Source organism: Vicugna pacos, unplaced genomic scaffold (genome assembly GCF_048564905.1).
Source record: "Vicugna pacos unplaced genomic scaffold, VicPac4 scaffold_102, whole genome shotgun sequence".
NCBI classification, from domain to species: Eukaryota; Metazoa; Chordata; class Mammalia; order Artiodactyla; family Camelidae; genus Vicugna; species Vicugna pacos.
Genome location: NW_027328782.1, coordinates 1,902,377 through 1,923,219, shown reverse-complemented (window position 1 = coordinate 1,923,219; position 20,843 = coordinate 1,902,377).

The window sequence follows — 20,843 nt, the reverse complement described above, 5'->3', positions numbered from 1 at the left end:
AGCCGTCCTTCACCTAGCTTGAAGGGAACACAAAGTTTCTTTTCAGTTGCCAACTCCACTCCATACATATATATGGGGAGGTACAAGCTCCAACTCGGTTTTACAGTGAAAACGGCAGGCACTTCAAACCGGCACTAGGAAACAGACTGAGAAACCAGAGTAAGGGTTTCTCCTGCAACCCGTTCCCTTTGTGCTGGATGAACGAACGTCTCTCCACATGCTCAGTTCTGAGAGATAAGTGTGTGTGAAAGCCGTCCTTCACCTAGCTTGAAGGGAACACAAAGTTTCTTTTCAGTTGCCAACTCCACTCCATACATATATATGGGGAGGTACAAGCTCCAACTCGGTTTTACAGTGAAAACGGCAGGCACTTCAAACCGGCACTAGGAAACAGACTGAGAAACCAGAGTAAGGGTTTCTCCTGCAACCCGTTCCCTTTGTGCTGGATGAACGAACGTCTCTCCACATGCTCAGTTCTGAGAGATAAGTGTGTGTGAAAGCCGTCCTTCACCTAGCTTGAAGGGAACACAAAGTTTCTTTTCAGTTGCCAACTCCACTCCATACATATATATGGGGAGGTACAAGCTCCAACTCGGTTTTACAGTGAAAACGGCAGGCACTTCAAACCGGCACTAGGAAACAGACTGAGAAACCAGAGTAAGGGTTTCTCCTGCAACCCGTTCCCTTTGTGCTGGATGAACGAACGTCTCTCCACATGCTCAGTTCTGAGAGATAAGTGTGTGTGAAAGCCGTCCTTCACCTAGCTTGAAGGGAACACAAAGTTTCTTTTCAGTTGCCAACTCCACTCCATACATATATATGGGGAGGTACAAGCTCCAACTCGGTTTTACAGTGAAAACGGCAGGCACTTCAAACCGGCACTAGGAAACAGACTGAGAAACCAGAGTAAGGGTTTCTCCTGCAACCCGTTCCCTTTGTGCTGGATGAACGAACGTCTCTCCACATGCTCAGTTCTGAGAGATAAGTGTGTGTGAAAGCCGTCCTTCACCTAGCTTGAAGGGAACACAAAGTTTCTTTTCAGTTGCCAACTCCACTCCATACATATATATGGGGAGGTTCAAGCTCCAACTCGGTTTTACAGTGAAAACGGCAGGCACTTCAAACCGGCACTAGGAAACAGACTGAGAAACCAGAGTAAGGGTTTCTCCTGCAACCCGTTCCCTTTGTGCTGGATGAACGAACGTCTCTCCACATGCTCAGTTCTGAGAGATAAGTGTGTGTGAAAGCCGTCCTTCACCTAGCTTGAAGGGAACACAAAGTTTCTTTTCAGTTGCCAACTCCACTCCATACATATATATGGGGAGGTACAAGCTCCAACTCGGTTTTACAGTGAAAACGGCAGGCACTTCAAACCGGCACTAGGAAACAGACTGAGAAACCAGAGTAAGGGTTTCTCCTGCAACCCGTTCCCTTTGTGCTGGATGAACGAACGTCTCTCCACATGCTCAGTTCTGAGAGATAAGTGTGTGTGAAAGCCGTCCTTCACCTAGCTTGAAGGGAACACAAAGTTTCTTTTCAGTTGCCAACTCCACTCCATACATATATATGGGGAGGTACAAGCTCCAACTCGGTTTTACAGTGAAAACGGCAGGCACTTCAAACCGGCACTAGGAAACAGACTGAGAAACCAGAGTAAGGGTTTCTCCTGCAACCCGTTCCCTTTGTGCTGGATGAACGAACGTCTCTCCACATGCTCAGTTCTGAGAGATAAGTGTGTGTGAAAGCCGTCCTTCACCTAGCTTGAAGGGAACACAAAGTTTCTTTTCAGTTGCCAACTCCACTCCATACATATATATGGGGAGGTTCAAGCTCCAACTCGGTTTTACAGTGAAAACGGCAGGCACTTCAAACCGGCACTAGGAAACAGACTGAGAAACCAGAGTAAGGGTTTCTCCTGCAAACCGTTCCCTTTGTGCTGGATGAACGAACGTCTCTCCACATGCTCAGTTCTGAGAGATAAGTGTGTGTGAAAGCCGTCCTTCACCTAGCTTGAAGGGAACACAAAGTTTCTTTTCAGTTGCCAACTCCACTCCATACATATATATGGGGAGGTACAAGCTCCAACTCGGTTTTACAGTGAAAACGGCAGGCACTTCAAACCGGCACTAGGAAACAGACTGAGAAACCAGAGTAAGGGTTTCTCCTGCAACCCGTTCCCTTTGTGCTGGATGAACGAACGTCTCTCCACATGCTCAGTTCTGAGAGATAAGTGTGTGTGAAAGCCGTCCTTCACCTAGCTTGAAGGGAACACAAAGTTTCTTTTCAGTTGCCAACTCCACTCCATACATATATATGGGGAGGTACAAGCTCCAACTCGGTTTTACAGTGAAAACGGCAGGCACTTCAAACCGGCACTAGGAAACAGACTGAGAAACCAGAGTAAGGGTTTCTCCTGCAACCCGTTCCCTTTGTGCTGGATGAACGAACGTCTCTCCACATGCTCAGTTCTGAGAGATAAGTGTGTGTGAAAGCCGTCCTTCACCTAGCTTGAAGGGAACACAAAGTTTCTTTTCAGTTGCCAACTCCACTCCATACATATATATGGGGAGGTTCAAGCTCCAACTCGGTTTTACAGTGAAAACGGCAGGCACTTCAAACCGGCACTAGGAAACAGACTGAGAAACCAGAGTAAGGGTTTCTCCTGCAACCCGTTCCCTTTGTGCTGGATGAACGAACGTCTCTCCACATGCTCAGTTCTGAGAGATAAGTGTGTGTGAAAGCCGTCCTTCACCTAGCTTGAAGGGAACACAAAGTTTCTTTTCAGTTGCCAACTCCACTCCATACATATATATGGGGAGGTACAAGCTCCAACTCGGTTTTACAGTGAAAACGGCAGGCACTTCAAACCGGCACTAGGAAACAGACTGAGAAACCAGAGTAAGGGTTTCTCCTGCAACCCGTTCCCTTTGTGCTGGATGAACGAACGTCTCTCCACATGCTCAGTTCTGAGAGATAAGTGTGTGTGAAAGCCGTCCTTCACCTAGCTTGAAGGGAACACAAAGTTTCTTTTCAGTTGCCAACTCCACTCCATACATATATATGGGGAGGTACAAGCTCCAACTCGGTTTTACAGTGAAAACGGCAGGCACTTCAAACCGGCACTAGGAAACAGACTGAGAAACCAGAGTAAGGGTTTCTCCTGCAACCCGTTCCCTTTGTGCTGGATGAACGAACGTCTCTCCACATGCTCAGTTCTGAGAGATAAGTGTGTGTGAAAGCCGTCCTTCACCTAGCTTGAAGGGAACACAAAGTTTCTTTTCAGTTGCCAACTCCACTCCATACATATATATGGGGAGGTTCAAGCTCCAACTCGGTTTTACAGTGAAAACGGCAGGCACTTCAAACCGGCACTAGGAAACAGACTGAGAAACCAGAGTAAGGGTTTCTCCTGCAAACCGTTCCCTTTGTGCTGGATGAACGAACGTCTCTCCACATGCTCAGTTCTGAGAGATAAGTGTGTGTGAAAGCCGTCCTTCACCTAGCTTGAAGGGAACACAAAGTTTCTTTTCAGTTGCCAACTCCACTCCATACATATATATGGGGAGGTACAAGCTCCAACTCGGTTTTACAGTGAAAACGGCAGGCACTTCAAACCGGCACTAGGAAACAGACTGAGAAACCAGAGTAAGGGTTTCTCCTGCAACCCGTTCCCTTTGTGCTGGATGAACGAACGTCTCTCCACATGCTCAGTTCTGAGAGATAAGTGTGTGTGAAAGCCGTCCTTCACCTAGCTTGAAGGGAACACAAAGTTTCTTTTCAGTTGCCAACTCCACTCCATACATATATATGGGGAGGTACAAGCTCCAACTCGGTTTTACAGTGAAAACGGCAGGCACTTCAAACCGGCACTAGGAAACAGACTGAGAAACCAGAGTAAGGGTTTCTCCTGCAACCCGTTCCCTTTGTGCTGGATGAACGAACGTCTCTCCACATGCTCAGTTCTGAGAGATAAGTGTGTGTGAAAGCCGTCCTTCACCTAGCTTGAAGGGAACACAAAGTTTCTTTTCAGTTGCCAACTCCACTCCATACATATATATGGGGAGGTTCAAGCTCCAACTCGGTTTTACAGTGAAAACGGCAGGCACTTCAAACCGGCACTAGGAAACAGACTGAGAAACCAGAGTAAGGGTTTCTCCTGCAACCCGTTCCCTTTGTGCTGGATGAACGAACGTCTCTCCACATGCTCAGTTCTGAGAGATAAGTGTGTGTGAAAGCCGTCCTTCACCTAGCTTGAAGGGAACACAAAGTTTCTTTTCAGTTGCCAACTCCACTCCATACATATATATGGGGAGGTACAAGCTCCAACTCGGTTTTACAGTGAAAACGGCAGGCACTTCAAACCGGCACTAGGAAACAGACTGAGAAACCAGAGTAAGGGTTTCTCCTGCAACCCGTTCCCTTTGTGCTGGATGAACGAACGTCTCTCCACATGCTCAGTTCTGAGAGATAAGTGTGTGTGAAAGCCGTCCTTCACCTAGCTTGAAGGGAACACAAAGTTTCTTTTCAGTTGCCAACTCCACTCCATACATATATATGGGGAGGTACAAGCTCCAACTCGGTTTTACAGTGAAAACGGCAGGCACTTCAAACCGGCACTAGGAAACAGACTGAGAAACCAGAGTAAGGGTTTCTCCTGCAACCCGTTCCCTTTGTGCTGGATGAACGAACGTCTCTCCACATGCTCAGTTCTGAGAGATAAGTGTGTGTGAAAGCCGTCCTTCACCTAGCTTGAAGGGAACACAAAGTTTCTTTTCAGTTGCCAACTCCACTCCATACATATATATGGGGAGGTTCAAGCTCCAACTCGGTTTTACAGTGAAAACGGCAGGCACTTCAAACCGGCACTAGGAAACAGACTGAGAAACCAGAGTAAGGGTTTCTCCTGCAAACCGTTCCCTTTGTGCTGGATGAACGAACGTCTCTCCACATGCTCAGTTCTGAGAGATAAGTGTGTGTGAAAGCCGTCCTTCACCTAGCTTGAAGGGAACACAAAGTTTCTTTTCAGTTGCCAACTCCACTCCATACATATATATGGGGAGGTACAAGCTCCAACTCGGTTTTACAGTGAAAACGGCAGGCACTTCAAACCGGCACTAGGAAACAGACTGAGAAACCAGAGTAAGGGTTTCTCCTGCAACCCGTTCCCTTTGTGCTGGATGAACGAACGTCTCTCCACATGCTCAGTTCTGAGAGATAAGTGTGTGTGAAAGCCGTCCTTCACCTAGCTTGAAGGGAACACAAAGTTTCTTTTCAGTTGCCAACTCCACTCCATACATATATATGGGGAGGTACAAGCTCCAACTCGGTTTTACAGTGAAAACGGCAGGCACTTCAAACCGGCACTAGGAAACCGACTGAGAAACCAGAGTAAGGGTTTCTCCTGCAACCCGTTCCCTTTGTGCTGGATGAACGAACGTCTCTCCACATGCTCAGTTCTGAGAGATAAGTGTGTGTGAAAGCCGTCCTTCACCTAGCTTGAAGGGAACACAAAGTTTCTTTTCAGTTGCCAACTCCACTCCATACATATATATGGGGAGGTACAAGCTCCAACTCGGTTTTACAGTGAAAACGGCAGGCACTTCAAACCGGCACTAGGAAACCGACTGAGAAACCAGAGTAAGGGTTTCTCCTGCAACCCGTTCCCTTTGTGCTGGATGAACGAACGTCTCTCCACATGCTCAGTTCTGAGAGATAAGTGTGTGTGAAAGCCGTCCTTCACCTAGCTTGAAGGGAACACAAAGTTTCTTTTCAGTTGCCAACTCCACTCCATACATATATATGGGGAGGTACAAGCTCCAACTCGGTTTTACAGTGAAAACGGCAGGCACTTCAAACCGGCACTAGGAAACAGACTGAGAAACCAGAGTAAGGGTTTCTCCTGCAACCCGTTCCCTTTGTGCTGGATGAACGAACGTCTCTCCACATGCTCAGTTCTGAGAGATAAGTGTGTGTGAAAGCCGTCCTTCACCTAGCTTGAAGGGAACACAAAGTTTCTTTTCAGTTGCCAACTCCACTCCATACATATATATGGGGAGGTACAAGCTCCAACTCGGTTTTACAGTGAAAACGGCAGGCACTTCAAACCGGCACTAGGAAACAGACTGAGAAACCAGAGTAAGGGTTTCTCCTGCAACCCGTTCCCTTTGTGCTGGATGAACGAACGTCTCTCCACATGCTCAGTTCTGAGAGATAAGTGTGTGTGAAAGCCGTCCTTCACCTACTTGAAGGGAACACAAAGTTTCTTTTCAGTTGCCAACTCCACTCCATACATATATATGGGGAGGTACAAGCTCCAACTCGGTTTTACAGTGAAAACGGCAGGCACTTCAAACCGGCACTAGGAAACCGACTGAGAAACCAGAGTAAGGGTTTCTCCTGCAACCCGTTCCCTTTGTGCTGGATGAACGAACGTCTCTCCACATGCTCAGTTCTGAGAGATAAGTGTGTGTGAAAGCCGTCCTTCACCTAGCTTGAAGGGAACACAAAGTTTCTTTTCAGTTGCCAACTCCACTCCATACATATATATGGGGAGGTGAAAGCTCCAACTCGGTTTTACAGTGAAAACGGCAGGCACTTCAAACCGGCACTAGGAAACAGACTGAGAAACCAGAGTAAGGGTTTCTCCTGCAACCCGTTCCCTTTGTGCTGGATGAACGAACGTCTCTCCACATGCTCAGTTCTGAGAGATAAGTGTGTGTGAAAGCCGTCCTTCACCTAGCTTGAAGGGAACACAAAGTTTCTTTTCAGTTGCCAACTCCACTCCATACATATATATGGGGAGGTTCAAGCTCCAACTCGGTTTTGCAGTGAAAACGGCAGGCACTTCAAACCGGCACTAGGAAACCGACTGAGAAACCAGAGTAAGGGTTTCTCCTGCAACCCGTTCCCTTTGTGCTGGATGAACGAACGTCTCTCCACATGCTCAGTTCTGAGAGATAAGTGTGTGTGAAAGCCGTCCTTCACCTAGCTTGAAGGGAACACAAAGTTTCTTTTCAGTTGCCAACTCCACTCCATACATATATATGGGGAGGTACAAGCTCCAACTCGGCTTTACAGTGAAAACGGCAGGCACTTCAAACCGGCACTAGGAAACAGACTGAGAAACCAGAGTAAGGGTTTCTCCTGCAACCCGTTCCCTTTGTGCTGGATGAACGAACGTCTCTCCACATGCTCAGTTCTGAGAGATAAGTGTGTGTGAAAGCCGTCCTTCACCTAGCTTGAAGGGAACACAAAGTTTCTTTTCAGTTGCCAACTCCACTCCATACATATATATGGGGAGGTACAAGCTCCAACTCGGTTTTACAGTGAAAACGGCAGGCACTTCAAACCGGCACTAGGAAACCGACTGAGAAACCAGAGTAAGGGTTTCTCCTGCAACCCGTTCCCTTTGTGCTGGATGAACGAACGTCTCTTCACATGCTCAGTTCTGAGAGATAAGTGTGTGTGAAAGCCGTCCTTCACCTAGCTTGAAGGGAACACAAAGTTTCTTTTCAGTTGCCAACTCCACTCCATACATATATATGGGGAGGTACAAGCTCCAACTCGGCTTTACAGTGAAAACGGCAGGCACTTCAAACCGGCACTAGGAAACAGACTGAGAAACCAGAGTAAGGGTTTCTCCTGCAACCCGTTCCCTTTGTGCTGGATGAACGAACGTCTCTCCACATGCTCAGTTCTGAGAGATAAGTGTGTGTGAAAGCCGTCCTTCACCTAGCTTGAAGGGAACACAAAGTTTCTTTTCAGTTGCCAACTCCACTCCATACATATATATGGGGAGGTACAAGCTCCAACTCGGTTTTGCAGTGAAAACGGCAGGCACTTCAAACCGGCACTAGGAAACCGACTGAGAAACCAGAGTAAGGGTTTCTCCTGCAACCCGTTCCCTTTGTGCTGGATGAACGAACGTCTCTCCACATGCTCAGTTCTGAGAGATAAGTGTGTGTGAAAGCCGTCCTTCACCTAGCTTGAAGGGAACACAAAGTTTCTTTTCAGTTGCCAACTCCACTCCATACATATATATGGGGAGGTACAAGCTCCAACTCGGTTTTGCAGTGAAAACGGCAGGCACATCAAACCGGCACTAGGAAACAGACTGAGAAACCAGAGTAAGGGTTTCTCCTGCAACCCGTTCCCTTTGTGCTGGATGAACGAACGTCTCTCCACATGCTCAGTTCTGAGAGATAAGTGTGTGTGAAAGCCGTCCTTCACCTAGCTTGAAGGGAACACAAAGTTTCTTTTCAGTTGACAACTCCACTCCATACATATATATGGATAGGTACAAGCTCCAACTCGGTTTTGCAGTGAAAACGGCAGGCACTTCAAACCGGCACTAGGAAACAGACTGAGAAACCAGAGTAAGGGTTTCTCCTGCAACCCGTTCCCTTTGTGCTGGATGAACGAACGTCTCTCCACATGCTCAGTTCTGAGAGATAAGAGTGTGTGAAAGCCGTCCTTCACCTAGCTTGAAGGGAACACAAAGTTTCTTTTCAGTTGCCAACTCCACTCCATACATATATATGGGGAGGTACAAGCTCCAACTCGGTTTTACAGTGAAAACGGCAGGCACTTCAAACCGGCACTAGGAAACCGACTGAGGAACCAGAGTAAGGTTTCTCCTGCAACCCGTTCCCTTTGTGCTGGATGAACGAACGTCTCTCCACATGCTCAGTTCTGAGAGATAAGTGTGTGTGAAAACCGTCCTTCACCTAGCTTGTAGGGAACACAAAGTTTCTTTTCAGTTGCCAACTCCACTCCATACATATATATGGGGAGGTACAAGCTCCAATTCGGTTTTACAGTGAAAACGGCAGGCACTTCAAACCGGCACTAGGAAACAGACTGAGAAACCAGAGTAAGGGTTTCTCCTGCAACCCGTTCCCTTTGTGCTGGATGAACGAACGTCTCTCCACATGCTCAGTTCTGAGAGATAAGTGTGTGTGAAAGCCGTCCTTCACCTAGCTTGAAGGGAACACAAAGTTTCTTTTCAGTTGCCAACTCCACTCCATACATATATATGGGGAGGTACAAGCTCCAACTCGGTTTTACAGTGAAAACGGCAGGCACTTCAAACCGGCACTAGGAAACAGACTGAGAAACCAGAGTAAGGGTTTCTCCTGCAACCCGTTCCCTTTGTGCTGGATGAACGAACGTCTCTCCACATGCTCAGTTCTGAGAGATAAGTGTGTGTGAATGCCGTCCTTCACCTAGCTTGAAGGGAACACAAAGTTTCTTTTCAGTTGCCAACTCCACTCCATACATATATATGGGGAGGTACAAGCTCCAACTCGGTTTTACAGTGAAAACGGCAGGCACTTCAAACCGGCACTAGGAAACCGACTGAGAAACCAGAGTAAGGGTTTCTCCTGCAACCCGTTCCCTTTGTGCTGGATGAACGAACGTCTCTCCACATGCTCAGTTCTGAGAGATAAGTGTGTGTGAAAGCCGTCCTTCACCTAGCTTGAAGGGAACAAAAAGTTTCTTTTCAGTTGCCAACTCCACTCCATACATATATATGGGGAGGTACAAGCTCCAACTCGGTTTTACAGTGAAAACGGCAGGCACTTTAAACCGGCACTAGGAAACAGACAGAGAAACCAGAGTAAGGGTTTCTCCTGCAACCCGTTCCCTTTGTGCTGGATGAACGAACGTCTCTCCACATGCTCAGTTCTGAGAGATAAGTGTGTGTGAAAGCCGTCCTTCACCTAGCTTGAAGGGAACACAAAGTTTCTTTTCAGTTGCCAACTCCACTCCATACATATATATGGGGAGGTACAAGCTCCAACTCGGTTTTACAGTGAAAACGGCAGGCACTTCAAACCGGCACTAGGAAACCGACTGAGAAACCAGAGTAAGGGTTTCTCCTGCAACCCGTTCCCTTTGTGCTGGATGAACGAACGTCTCTCCACATGCTCAGTTCTGAGAGATAAGTGTGTGTGAAAGCCATCCTTCACCTAGCTTGAAGGGAACACAAAGTTTCTTTTCAGTTGCCAACTCCAATCCATACATATATATGGGCAGGTACAAGCTCCAACACGGTTTTACAGTGAAAACGGCAGGCACTTCAAACCGGCACTAGGAAACCGACTGAGAAACCAGAGTAAGGGTTTCTCCTGCAACCCGTTCCCTTTGTGCTGGATGAACGAACGTCTCTCCACATGCTCAGTTCTGAGAGATAAGTGTGTGTGAAAGCCGTCCTTCACCTACCTTGAAGGGAACACAAAGTTTCTTTTCAGTTGCCAACTCCACTCCATACATATATATGGGGAGGTACAAGCTCCAACTCGGTTTTACAGTGAAAACGGCAGGCACTTCAAACCGGCACTAGGAAACAGACTGAGAAACCAGAGTAAGGGTTCCTCCTGCAACCCGTTCCCTTTGTGCTGGATGAACGAACGTCTCTCCACATGCTCAGTTCTGAGAGATAAGTGTGTGTGAAAGCCGTCCTTCACCTAGCTTGAAGGGAACACAAAGTTTCTTTTCAGTTGCCAACTCCACTCCATACATATATATGGATAGGTACAAGCTCCAACTCGGTTTTGCAGTGAAAACGGCAGGCACTTCAAACCGGCACTAGGAAACAGACTGAGAAACCAGAGTAAGGGTTTCTCCTGCAACCCGTTCCCTTTGTGCTGGATGAACGAACGTCTCTCCACATGCTCAGTTCTGAGAGATAAGTGTGTGTGAAAGCCGTCCTTCACCTAGCTTGAAGGGAACACAAATTTTCTTTTCAGTTGCCAACTCCACTCCATACATATATATGGGGAGGTACAAGCTCCAACTCGGTTTTGCAGTGAAAACGGCAGGCACTTCAAACCGGCACTAGGAAACCGACTGAGAAACCAGAGTAAGGGTTTCTCCTGCAACCCGTTCCCTTTGTGCTGGATGAACGAACGTCTCTCCACATGCTCAGTTCTGAGAGATAAGTGTGTGTGAAAGCCGTCCTTCACCTAGCTTGAAGGGAACACAAAGTTTCTTTTCAGTTGCCAACTCCACTCCATACATATATATGGGGAGGTACAAGCTCCAACTCGGTTTTGCAGTGAAAACGGCAGGCACTTCAAACCGGCACTAGGAAACAGACTGAGAAACCAGAGTAAGGGTTTCTCCTGCAACCCGTTCCCTTTGTGCTGGATGAACGAACGTCTCTCCACATGATCAGTTCTGAGAGATAAGTGTGTGTGAAAGCCGTCCTTCACCTAGCTTGAAGGGAACACAAAGTTTCTTTTCAGTTGACAACTCCACTCCATACATATATATGGATAGGTACAAGCTCCAACTCGGTTTTGCAGTGAAAACGGCAGGCACTTCAAACCGGCACTAGGAAACAGACTGAGAAACCAGAGTAAGGGTTTCTCCTGCAACCCGTTCCCTTTGTGCTGGATGAACGAACGTCTCTCCACATGCTCAGTTCTGAGAGATAAGTGTGTGTGAAAACCGTCCTTCACCTAGCTTGTAGGGAACACAAAGTTTCTTTTCAGTTGCCAACTCCACTCCATACATATATATGGGGAGGTACAAGCTCCAATTCGGTTTTACAGTGAAAACGGCAGGCACTTCAAACCGGCACTAGGAAACAGACTGAGAAACCAGAGTAAGGGTTTCTCCTGCAAGCCGTTCCCTTTGTGCTGGATGAACGAACGTCTCTCCACATGCTCAGTTCTGAGAGATAAGTGTGTGTGAAAGCCGTCCTTCACCTAGCTTGAAGGGAACACAAAGTTTCTTTTCAGTTGCCAACTCCACTCCATACATATATATGGGGAGGTACAAGCTCCAACTCGATTTTGCAGTGAAAACGGCAGGCACTTCAAACCGGCACTAGGAAACAGACTGAGAAACCAGAGTAAGGGTTTCTCCTGCAACCCGTTCCCTTTGTGCTGGATGAACGAACGTCTCTCCACATGCTCAGTTCTGAGAGATAAGTGTGTGTGAAAGCCGTCCTTCACCTAGCTTGTAGGGAACACAAAGTTTCTTTTCAGTTGCCAACTCCACTCCATACATATATATGGGGAGGTACAAGCTCCAACTCGGTTTTACAGTGAAAACGGCAGGCACTTCAAACCGGCACTAGGAAACAGACTGAGAAACCAGAGTAAGGGTTTCTCCTGCAACCCGTTCCCTTTGTGCTGGATGAACGAACGTCTCTCCACATGCTCAGTTCTGAGAGATAAGTGTGTGTGAAAGCCGTCCTTCACCTAGCTTGAAGGGAACACAAAGTTTCTTTTCAGTTGCCAACTCCACTCCATACATATATATGGGGAGGTACAAGCTCCAACTCGGTTTTACAGTGAAAACGGCAGGCACTTCAAACCGGCACTAGGAAACCGACTGAGAAACCAGAGTAAGGGTTTCTCCTGCAACCCGTTCCCTTTGTGCTGGATGAACGAACGTCTCTCCACATGCTCAGTTCTGAGAGATAAGTGTGTGTGAAAGCCGTCCTTCACCTAGCTTGAAGGGAACACAAAGTTTCTTTTCAGTTCCCAACTCCACTCCATACATATATATGGGGAGGTACAAGTTCCAACTCGGTATTACAGTGAAAACGGCAGGCACTTCAACCCGGCACTAGGAAACAGACAGAGAAACCAGAGTAAGGGTTTCTCCTGCAACCCGTTCCCTTTGTGCTGGATGAACGAACGTCTCTCCACATGCTCAGTTCTGAGAGATAAGTGTGTGTGAAAGCCGTCCTTCACCTAGCTTGAAGGGAACACAAAGTTTCTTTTCAGTTGCCAACTCCACTCCATACATATATATGGGGAGGTACAAGCTCCAACTCGGTTTTACAGTGAAAACGGCATGCACTTCAAACCGGCACTAGGAAACAGACAGAGAAACCAGAGTAAGGGTTTCTCCTGCAACCCGTTCCCTTTGTGCTGGATGAACGAACGTCTCTCCACATGCTCAGTTCTGAGAGATAAGTGTGTGTGAAAGCCGTCCTTCAACTAGCTTGAAGGGAACACAAAGTTTCTTTTCAGTTGCCAACTCCACTCCATACATATATATGGGGAGGTACAAGCTCCAACTCGGTTTTACAGTGAAAACGGCAGGCACTTCAACCCGGCACTAGGAAACCGACTGAGAAACCAGAGTAAGGGTTTCTCCTGCAACCCGTTCCCTTTGTGCTGGATGAACGAACGTCTCTCCACATGCTCAGTTCTGAGAGATAAGTGTTTGTGAAAGCCGTCCTTCACCTAGCTTGAAGGGAACACAAAGTTTCTTTTCAGTTGCCAACTCCACTCCATACATATATATGGTGAGGGACAAGCTCCAACTCGGTTTTACAGTGAAAACGGCAGGCACTTCAAACCGGCACTAGGAAACCGACTGAGAAACCAGAGTAAGGGTTTCTCCTGCAACCCGTTCCCTTTGTGCTGGATGAACGAACGTCTCTCCACATGCTCAGTTCTGAGAGATAAGTGTGTGTGAAAGCCGTCCTTCACCTAGCTTGAAGGGAACACAAAGTTTCTTTTCAGTTGCCAACTCCACTCCATACATATATATGGGGAGGTACAAGCTCCAACTCGGTTTTGCAGTGAAAACGGCAGGCACTTCAAACCGGCACTAGGAAACAGACTGAGAAACCAGAGTAAGGGTTTCTCCTGCAACCCGTTCCCTTTGTGCTGGATGAACGAAAGTCTCTCCACATGCTCAGTTCTGAGAGATAAGTGTGTGTGAATGCCGTCCTTCACCTAGCTTGAAGGGAACACAAAGTTTCTTTTCAGTTGCCAACTCCACTCCATACATATATATGGGGAGGTACAAGCTCCAACTCGGTTTTACAGTGAAAACGGCAGGCACTTCAAACCGGCACTAGGAAACCGACTGAGGAACCAGAGTAAGGGTTTCTCCTGCAACCCGTTCCCTTTGTGCTGGATGAACGAACGTCTCTCCACATGCTCAGTTCTGAGAGATAAGTGTGTGTGAAAGCCGTCCTTCACCTAGCTTGTAGGGAACACAAAGTTTCTTTCAGTTGCAAACTCCACTCCATACATATATATGGGGAGGTACAAGCTCCAACTCGGTATTACAGTGAAAACGGCAGGCACTTCAAACCGGCACTAGGAAACAGACTGAGAAACCAGAGTAAGGGTTTCTCCTGCAACCCGTTCCCTTTGTGCTGGATGAACGAACTTCTCTCCACATGCTCAGTTCTGAGAGATAAGTGTGTGTGAAAGCCGTCCTTCACCTAGCTTGAAGGGAACACAAAGTTTCTTTTCAGTTCCCAACTCCACTCCATACATATATATGGGGAGGTACAAGCTCCAACTCGGTTTTACAGTGAAAACGGCAGGCACTTCAACCCGGCACTAGGAAACAGACAGAGAAACCAGAGTAAGGGTTTCTCCTGCAACCCGTTCCCTTTGTGCTGGATGAACGAACGTCTCTCCACATGCTCAGTTCTGAGAGATAAGTGTGTGTGAAAGCCGTCCTTCACCTAGCTTGAAGGGAACACAAAGTTTCTTTTCAGTTGCCAACTCCACTCCATACATATATATGGGGAGGTACAAGCTCCAACTCGGTTTTACAGTGAAAACGGCAGGCACTTCAAACCGGCACTAGGAAACAGACTGAGGAACCAGAGTAAGGGTTTCTCCTGCAACCCGTTCCCTTTGTGCTGGATGAACGAACGTCTCTCCACATGCTCAGTTCTGAGAGATAAGTGTGTGTGAAAGCCGTCCTTCACCTAGCTTGAAGGGAACACAAAGTTTCTTTTCAGTTGCCAACTCCACTCCATACATATATATGGGGAGGTACAAGCTCCAACTCGGTTTTGCAGTGAAAACGGCAGGCACTTCAAACCGGCACTAGGAAACCGACTGAGAAACCAGAGTAAGGGTTTCTCCTGCAACCCGTTCCCTTTGTGCTGGATGAACGAACGTCTCTCCACATGCTCAGTTCTGAGAGATAAGTGTGTGTGAAAGCCGTCCTTCACCTAGCTTGAAGGGAACACAAAGTTTCTTTTCAGTTGCCAACTCCACTCCATACATATATATGGGGAGGTACAAGCTCCAACTCGGTTTTGCAGTGAAAACGGCAGGCACTTCAAACCGGCACTAGGAAACAGACTGAGAAACCAGAGTAAGGGTTTCTCCTGCAACCCGTTCCCTTTGTGCTGGATGAACGAACGTCTCTCCACATGATCAGTTCTGAGAGATAAGTGTGTGTGAAAGCCGTCCTTCACCTAGCTTGAAGGGAACACAAAGTTTCTTTTCAGTTGACAACTCCACTCCATACATATATATGGGGAGGTACAAGCTCCAACTCGGTTTTGCAGTGAAAACGGCAGGCACTTCAAACCGGCACTAGGAAACAGACTGAGAAACCAGAGTAAGGGTTTCTCCTGCAACCCGTTCCCTTTGTGCTGGATGAACGAACGTCTCTCCACATGCTCAGTTCTGAGAGATAAGAGTGTGTGAAAGCCGTCCTTCACCTAGCTTGAAGGGAACACAAAGTTTCTTTTCAGTTGCCAACTCCACTCCATACATATATATGGGGAGGTACAAGCTCCAACTCGGTTTTACAGTGAAAACGGCAGGCACTTCAAACCGGCACTAGGAAACCGACTGAGGAACCAGAGTAAGGGTTTCTCCTGCAACCCGTTCCCTTTGTGCTGGATGAACGAACGTCTCTCCACATGCTCAGTTCTGAGAGATAAGTGTGTGTGAAAACCGTCCTTCACCTAGCTTGTAGGGAACACAAAGTTTCTTTTCAGTTGCCAACTCCACTCCATACATATATATGGGGAGGTACAAGCTCCAATTCGGTTTTACAGTGAAAACGGCAGGCACTTCAAACCGGCACTAGGAAACAGACTGAGAAACCAGAGTAAGGGTTTCTCCTGCAACCCGTTCCCTTTGTGCTGGATGAACGAACGTCTCTCCACATGCTCAGTTCTGAGAGATAAGTGTGTGTGAAAGCCGTCCTTCACCTAGCTTGAAGGGAACACAAAGTTTCTTTTCAGTTGCCAACTCCACTCCATACATATATATGGGGAGGTACAAGCTCCAACTCGGTTTTACAGTGAAAACGGCAGGCACTTCAAACCGGCACTAGGAAACAGACTGAGAAACCAGAGTAAGGGTTTCTCCTGCAACCCGTTCCCTTTGTGCTGGATGAACGAACGTCTCTCCACATGCTCAGTTCTGAGAGATAAGTGTGTGTGAAAGCCGTCCTTCACCTAGCTTGAAGGGAACACAAAGTTCTTTTCAGTTGCCAACTCCACTCCATACATATATATGGGGAGGTACAAGCTCCAACTCGGTTTTACAGTGAAAACGGCAGGCACTTCAAACCGGCACTAGGAAACCGACTGAGAAACCAGAGTAATGGTTTCTCCTGCAACCCGTTCCCTTTGTGCTGGATGAACGAACGTCTCTCCACATGCTCAGTTCTGAGAGATAAGTGTGTGTGAAAGCCGTCCTTCACCTAGCTTGAAGGGAACACAAAGTTTCTTTTCAGTTCCCAACTCCACTCCATACATATATATGGGGAGGTACAAGCTCCAACTCGGTTTTACAGTGAAAACGGCAGGCACTTTAAACCGGCACTAGGAAACAGACAGAGAAACCAGAGTAAGGGTTTCTCCTGCAACCCGTTCCCTTTGTGCTGGATGAACGAACGTCTCTCCACATGCTCAGTTCTGAGAGATAAGTGTGTGTGAAAGCCGTCCTTCACCTAGCTTGAAGGGAACACAAAGTTTCTTTTCAGTTGCCAACTCCACTCCATACATATATATGGGGAGGTACAAGCTCCAACTCGGTTTTACAGTGAAAACGGCAGGCACTTCAAACCGGCACTAGGAAACCGACTGAGAAACCAGAGTAAGGGTTTCTCCTGCAACCCGTTCCCTTTGTGCTGGATGAACGAACGTCTCTCCACATGCTCAGTTCTGAGAGATAAGTGTGTGTGAAAGCCATCCTTCACCTAGCTTGAAGGGAACACAAAGTTTCTTTTCAGTTGCCAACTCCACTCCATACATATATATGGGCAGGTACAAGCTCCAACTCGGTTTTACAGTGAAAACGGCAGGCACTTCAAACCGGCACTAGGAAACCGACTGAGAAACCAGAGTAAGGGTTTCTCCTGCAAGCCGTTCCCTTTGTGCTGGATGAACGAACGTCTCTCCACATGCTCAGTTCTGAGAGATAAGTGTGTGTGAAAGCCGTCCTTCACCTACCTTGAAGGGAACACAAAGTTTCTTTTCAGTTGCCAACTCCACTCCATACATATATATGGGGAGGTACAAGCTCCAACTCGGTTTTACAGTGAAAACGGCAGGCACTTCAAACCGGCACTAGGAAACAGACTGAGAAACCAGAGTAAGGGTTCCTCCTGCAACCCGTTCCCTTTGTGCTGGATGAACGAACGTCTCTCCACATGCTCAGTTCTGAGAAATAAGTGTGTGTGAAAGCCGTCCTTCACCTAGCTTGAAGGGAACACAAAGTTTCTTTTCAGTTGCCAACTCCACTCCATACATATATATGGATAGGTACAAGCTCCAACTCGGTTTTGCAGTGAAAACGGCAGGCACTTCAAACCGGCACTAGGAAACAGACTGAGAAACCAGAGTAAGGGTTTCTCCTGCAACCCGTTCCCTTTGTGCTGGATGAACGAACGTCTCTCCACATGCTCAGTTCTGAGAGATAAGTGTGTGTGAAAGCCGTCCTTCACCTAGCTTGAAGGGAACACAAAGTTTCTTTTCAGTTGCCAACTCCACTCCATACATATATATGGGGAGGTACAAGCTCCAACTCGATTTTGCAGTGAAAACGGCAGGCACTTCAAACCGGCACTAGGAAACAGACTGAGAAACCAGAGTAAGGGTTTCTCCTGCAACCCGTTCCCTTTGTGCTGGATGAACGAACGTCTCTCCACATGCTCAGTTCTGAGAGATAAGTGTGTGTGAAAGCCGTCCTTCACCTAGCTTGTAGGGAACACAAAGTTTCTTTTCAGTTGCCAACTCCACTCCATACATATATATGGGGAGGTACAAGCTCCAACTCGGTTTTACAGTGAAAACGGCAGGCACTTCAAACCGGCACTAGGAAACAGACTGAGAAACCAGAGTAAGGGTTTCTCCTGCAACCCGTTCCCTTTGTGCTGGATGAACGAACGTCTCTCCACATGCTCAGTTCTGAGAGATAAGTGTGTGTGAAAGCCGTCCTTCACCTAGCTTGAAGGGAACACAAAGTTTCTTTTCAGTTGCCAACTCCACTCCATACATATATATGGGGAGGTACAAGCTCCAACTCGGTTTTACAGTGAAAACGGCAGGCACTTCAAACCGGCACTAGGAAACCGACTGAGAAACCAGAGTAAGGGTTTCTCCTGCAACCCGTTCCCTTTGTGCTGGATGAACGAACGTCTCTCCACATGCTCAGTTCTGAGAGATAAGTGTGTGTGAAAGCCGTCCTTCACCTAGCTTGAAGGGAACACAAAGTTTCTTTTCAGTTCCCAACTCCACTCCATACATATATATGGGGAGGTACAAGCTCCAACTCGGTATTACAGTGAAAACGGCAGGCACTTCAACCCGGCACTAGGAAACAGACAGAGAAACCAGAGTAAGGGTTTCTCCTGCAACCCGTTCCCTTTGTGCTGGATGAACGAACGTCTCTCCACATGCTCAGTTCTGAGAGATAAGTGTGTGTGAAAGCCGTCCTTCACCTAGCTTGAAGGGAACACAAAGTTTCTTTTCAGTTGCCAACTCCACTCCATACATATATATGGGGAGGTACAAGCTCCAACTCGGTTTTACAGTGAAAACGGCAGGAACTTCAAACCGGCACTAGGAAACAGACAGAGAAACCAGAGTAAGGGTTTCTCCTGCAACCCGTTCCCTTTGTGCTGGATGAACGAACGTCTCTCCACATGCTCAGTTCTGAGAGATAAGTGTGTGTGAAAGCCGTCCTTCAACTAGCTTGAAGGGAACACAAAGTTTCTTTTCAGTTGCCAACTCCACTCCATACATATATATGGGGAGGTACAAGCTCCAACTCGGTTTTACAGTGAAAACGGCAGGCACTTCAACCCGGCACTAGGAAACCGACTGAGAAACCAGAGTAAGGGTTTCTCCTGCAACCCGTTCCCTTTGTGCTGGATGAACGAACGTCTCTCCACATGCTCAGTTCTGAGAGATAAGTGTGTGTGAAAGCCGTCCTTCACCTAGCTTGAAGGGAACACAAAGTTTCTTTTCAGTTGCCAACTCCACTCCATACATATATATGGTGAGGGACAAGCTCCAACTCGGTTTTACAGTGAAAACGGCAGGCACTTCAAACCGGCACTAGGAAACCGACTGAGAAACCAGAGTAAGGGTTTCTCCTGCAACCCGTTCCCTTTGTGCTGGATGAACGAACGTCTCTCCACATGCTCAGTTCTGAGAGATAAGTGTGTGTGAAAGCCGTCCTTCACCTAGCTTGAAGGGAACACAAAGTTTCTTTTCAGTTGCCAACTCCACTCCATACATATATATGGGGAGGTACAAGCTCCAACTCGGTTTTACAGTGAAAACGGCAGGCACTTCAAACCGGCACTAGGAAACCGACTGAGAAACCAGAGTAAAGGTTTCTCCTGCAACCCGTTCCCTTTGTGCTGGATGAACGAACGTCTCTCCACATGCTCAGTTCTGAGAGATAAGTGTGTGTGAAAGCCGTCCTTCACCTAGCTTGAAGGGAACACAAAGTTTCTTTTCAGTTGCCAACTCCACTCCATACATATATATGGGGAGGTACAAGCTCCAACTCGGTTTTGCAGTGAAAACGGCAGGCACTTCAAACCGGCACTAGGAAACAGACTGAGAAACCAGAGTAAGGGTTTCTCCTGCAACCCGTTCCCTTTGTGCTGGATGAACGAAAGTCTCTCCACATGCTCAGTTCTGAGAGATAAGTGTGTGTGAATGCCGTCCTTCACCTAGCTTGAAGGGAACACAAAGTTTCTTTTCAGTTGCCAACTCCACTCCATACATATATATGGGGAGGTACAAGCTCCAACTCGGTTTTACAGTGAAAACGGCAGGCACTTCAAACCGGCACTAGGAAACCGACTGAGGAACCAGAGTAAGGGTTTCTCCTGCAACCCGTTCCCTTTGTGCTGGATGAACGAACGTCTCTCCACATGCTCAGTTCTGAGAGATAAGTGTGTGTGAAAGCCGTCCTTCACCTAGCTTGTAGGGAACACAAAGTTTCTTTCAGTTGCAAACTCCACTCCATACATATATATGGGGAGGTACAAGCTCCAACTCGGTATTACAGTGAAAACGGCAGGCACTTCAAACCGGCACTAGGAAACAGACTGAGAAACCAGAGTAAGGGTTTCTCCTGCAACCCGTTCCCTTTGTGCTGGATGAACGAACGTCTCTCCACATGCTCAGTTCTGAGAGATAAGTGTGTGTGAAAGCCGTCCTTCACCTAGCTTGAAGGGAACACAAAGTTTCTTTTCAGTTGCCAACTCCACTCCATACATATATATGGGGAGGTACAAGCTCCAACTCGGTTTTACAGTGAAAACGGCAGGCACTTCAAACCGGCACTAGGAAACAGACAGAGAAACCAGAGTAAGGGTTTATCCTGCAACCCGTTCCCTTTGTGCTGGATGAACGAACGTCTCTCCACATGCTCAGTTCTGAGAGATAAATGTGTGTGAAAGCCGTCCTTCACCTAGCTTGAAGGGAACACAAAGTTTCTTTTCAGTTGCCAACTCCACTCCATACATATATATGGGGAGGTACAAGCTCCAACTCGGTTTTACAGTGAAAACGGCAGGCACTTCAACCCGGCACTAGGAAACAGACAGAGAAACCAGAGTAAGGGTTTCTCCTGCAACCC